The sequence below is a fragment of the Octopus bimaculoides genome, chromosome 3 (assembly GCF_001194135.2).
Source record: "Octopus bimaculoides isolate UCB-OBI-ISO-001 chromosome 3, ASM119413v2, whole genome shotgun sequence".
Classification (NCBI taxonomy): domain Eukaryota; kingdom Metazoa; phylum Mollusca; class Cephalopoda; order Octopoda; family Octopodidae; genus Octopus; species Octopus bimaculoides.
Genome location: NC_068983.1, coordinates 113,805,010 through 113,808,878, shown reverse-complemented (window position 1 = coordinate 113,808,878; position 3,869 = coordinate 113,805,010).

Here is a 3,869-nt window from a genome sequence, read left to right as displayed (position 1 = left end):
CCACGAGGCTCCGGCAGGGGATGGTGGCGAACCCTGCTGTACTCTTCCACCATAACTTTCTCTCACTCTTACTTCCTGTTTCTGTTGTGCCTGTAATTCAAAGGGTCAGCCTTGTCACACTGTGTCACGCTGAATATCCCCGAGAACTACGTTAAGGGTACACGTGTCTGTGCAGTGCTCAGCCACTTGCATGTTAATTTCACGAGAAGGCTGTTCCGTTGATCGGATCGACTGGAACCCTCGACGTCGTAAGCGACGGAGTGCCAAGAAAAGAGATTTCCTTTGATGCAAACTGACAATTTTAGCCCGAATCCCCTGCTTATCTACGCACGTGTGTTTGTATGCCGGTTTCCAACAAAGATACAAGGCTCCATCTTTGGGATGTAGTTGACACAGACAAATTTACATTTGGAATTTGAGGAAAGTCTTGCATATTTTTACTGTTCCACTCACAGTAATGTAATGTATGAATCAGTTGGTCAATTTCTCTTTCTGAAAATCCCAGTTTATCCAGATTCTCTTTTAAGCATTTACTAACAAAACCTGGTGCACCAATTATTATTGATATGAATATGAATTCATAGTCTGGATTTAGAAACTGGAGGTTTCGAAGCAGTTGTCCATTGATATCTTCTTTTTCTTTGATTTTTAAAGAAATATTTATATCTGCAGGGCAGCTACCTCTATGATGCTACATACCTTTACCCCTATATCCCAAACAACAATATCCGGCCTGTTATGCTGACATTTGACAGAAGTTTTGATGGTAATATTCCACCAGTATTTCTTGAGTTGGTGTTTATGAATGTATTCCATAACAGAAGGATTTTCTAAGTTTATTTCAGGACAGTCTTTTTCGCGGATGGCATTGTGAATTGTTTTAGCAACAACATCATGCCGCATAGGGAGGTAGTACCGTGACGACATTTTAGGACAGCAGCTAATTACATGCATAATGTCTTCCATAGACATAGCCTACATATGTGGTTGCACCTTGGGATTACAAGAGCGTCACTGTCTCTCTTGTTCACCAGATACTTTGTGACAATCCCCTGTTCCTGGATTGCAAACGCATAGCCTTCAAAGTGTGATGTGATGTAATGGTATTGTGTCCAAGAGAGGCTGTGCTTCGTGTCAATTCTACTGTCTTCTTCAAGCTTCCGGACAGCATATTCATGCATGGTCTTTTTTGTATGCTGAATGCTTTCCATCCAGGTCTTCTCTAAGGTAAGAGAGCCCAGCTTTTTTCATGGCTGCATAGGAGATCATCAAGAAGAGAGTGTTTCTTGAGGAGTTCACTGCCAATTCGTACAATGTTGCTCACTTCACTTTTCAGGAGTGCATTAATATATTTAGTTTTGCTGCTGTTGCTTAGCAGGTGCTGCCTGAGTGATACCATATAGCATTCGAAGGCCATCTGCACTGATTTCAGGCCTCTACCACTTTCATTTCTTCTTAGGTAGAGCCTATCAACATCACTGTTTCTGTGAAAGTTCCCAGTTGTTGTCAGAATTTTACGGGTTTTGATACCTATGGAGTGGATTTCCTCTGCATACCAATCGAGTATCCCAAATGTTGGGATCAGCACTGGTACTGCAAATACATTGTGAGATATTGTTTTGTTGTAAGAGGAGAGTCCCGATTGCCTTGTATGCATGTATGTATGTATGTGTGTGTGTGTGTGTGTGTGTGTGTGTGTGTGTGTAAAGAAAACGAATGAAAATGCCTTTGGAGTTTTTAAAATGATTTCATAATTTTTGCAAAAGTAGTGTGACCATGTCGTACTTGTCTCGACTCAGAGTGGATTTTACAAAGTTGATCCCCTTTCTGGTAAAATGGAAAGATTTTGACTTAAATTGCTTTCGACTGCCATGTAGTTCGGTTGGTTAAAACTGGTTACGAGATCAGATGGTCATGTGGCTATAGAAATGATAGTTTCGCCAAAAGTTAAGGCTGTATCAGACTAGTGAATGTGTCATGTGACAGCATGGATAAAATTGATTTTTCGCCCGCATATTAGATCATGCGACAGTATGCATAATAATTGCCTCAAAAATCAAGGCTGTATTAATTCAGTAAATGTCATATGATATTATGAACCATAGGCGTTCAGAATAGCTAAAATAGAGTAGTAGCATATTTATTTGTGTATATGGTTGTTTGTGTTTGCATCTGAGAATATCAACTACAATAGTGTAATACCTCTTTGGTATATTACTATATCTTATTCACTTGTGCTTTGTAAATTTTAACCATGTTAAAATGGTTGACGTAAATTTACGCACGCAATGTACATGCTTTAAGTCGCGATTACCGTTACCACGCGCAGGTAACCGAATGATTCCCCGCCGTAAACTAGTTAATAAACATATTTTCATTATTTGTCCGTATTTGAGCTGTCGTTTTATCAAAACAAACGTAAAGAGGAAAGATTAGGAATTTTGGTGATTTGTTTGTTGCTCTTACGTCTAAATGTTTACTTAGCAGAATCTGTCTGGTATTAGGATCTCGTATGTGTTGTCTATGGATATTGAACCTGTTTCTCCTGATAAGTTTTGTTTTTTCCTATATAATCGTCGTTACAACCATTACATTTAAAACAATAGACTATTTTTTCTTGACGAAGAGGTGAAGTGATTTTTTTTCTACAAGAGAAAATGTGCTGTGATTTTTTTTATAAGAGAAAATGTGCTGTGATTTAAATTTATAAAACGTGTCTACTAGGTTCCGCGGTTAGGGCGACCATATTTTTTGATTATTAGTAAATTATTTTGTGTGCTTTGTGTCTTTTTACATTCTCGGGTTTTCAATAATGGAATAATTTTATGTGTAATGTTAAATGTTTTTTGTATTTTATCAGTTATGTGTTGTGATCTAAGGTAGACTGTTTGATGTATTTAACTTGTTTTGTCCCTTGTAATTCTTGAATGTCTATTGCTTTGGCATATTCTATTCCATTATCAATTAATTTTATTGAATGCTGTTTTTCAAACAGTATCTTTTTGATCCTTGGAGTTTATTTATTAATTTATTTTCAGTTTCAAAATTCAAAGCGATTGAATATACACTTCGTGATAGATTAAATAGGATATATGTTTTAGTATGTTTTGGGTGGCAATAAATAAATAATAAATATAATTTAGAATCTATGGGTTTAAATGTTTGTAGATGGGCAATTGATTTTGACTGTATTCCATTGGGAACTCTATCTAGTCGTTCATGTTATTAACTAACGGTTTAAAACCATTAAGTTTAAGACTGTTGGTCTACATTGAGGCAGTCATCTAAATAACGCTTTCATATTCCTCATAGATATTTGTGGGAGCGGATGGCGTACTTTAGTGTCAAATTTCCAAATATTTCTACTGTAGCAAGTTTCATTCCTATCACAGTCCCAAATATTTCTTTGTAAATACTGACACTGAAGTTGAAAAAAGTTATTTTGTAGAATGAAATCAATTCCTTCAGTAATTAATCTTTCTCTATTTGACTCACTCTCATCTTGCATAGTTTTTTCTAAATGACGACGATGATGGTGATAACAACGCTTCTGCGACTCTTCTTCTTCTTCTTCTTCTTCTTCTTCTTCTTCTTCTTCTTCTTCTTCTTCTTCTTCTTCTTCTTCTTCCTCTTCTAAATGACAATGATGATGGTAATAACAATGTTGCAGCTGCTTCTACGCTTCTACTGCTGGTGCTGCTGCTGTTGCTGCTGCTGCTGCTGTTGGTGTTGGTGTTGCTGCTACTACTACTACTACTACTACTACTACTACTACTACTACTACTACTACTACTGCCACTACTACTACTACTACTACTACTACTACTACTTTCTGTTATAAGCACAAGGCCTGAAATTTTTGAGGGAGA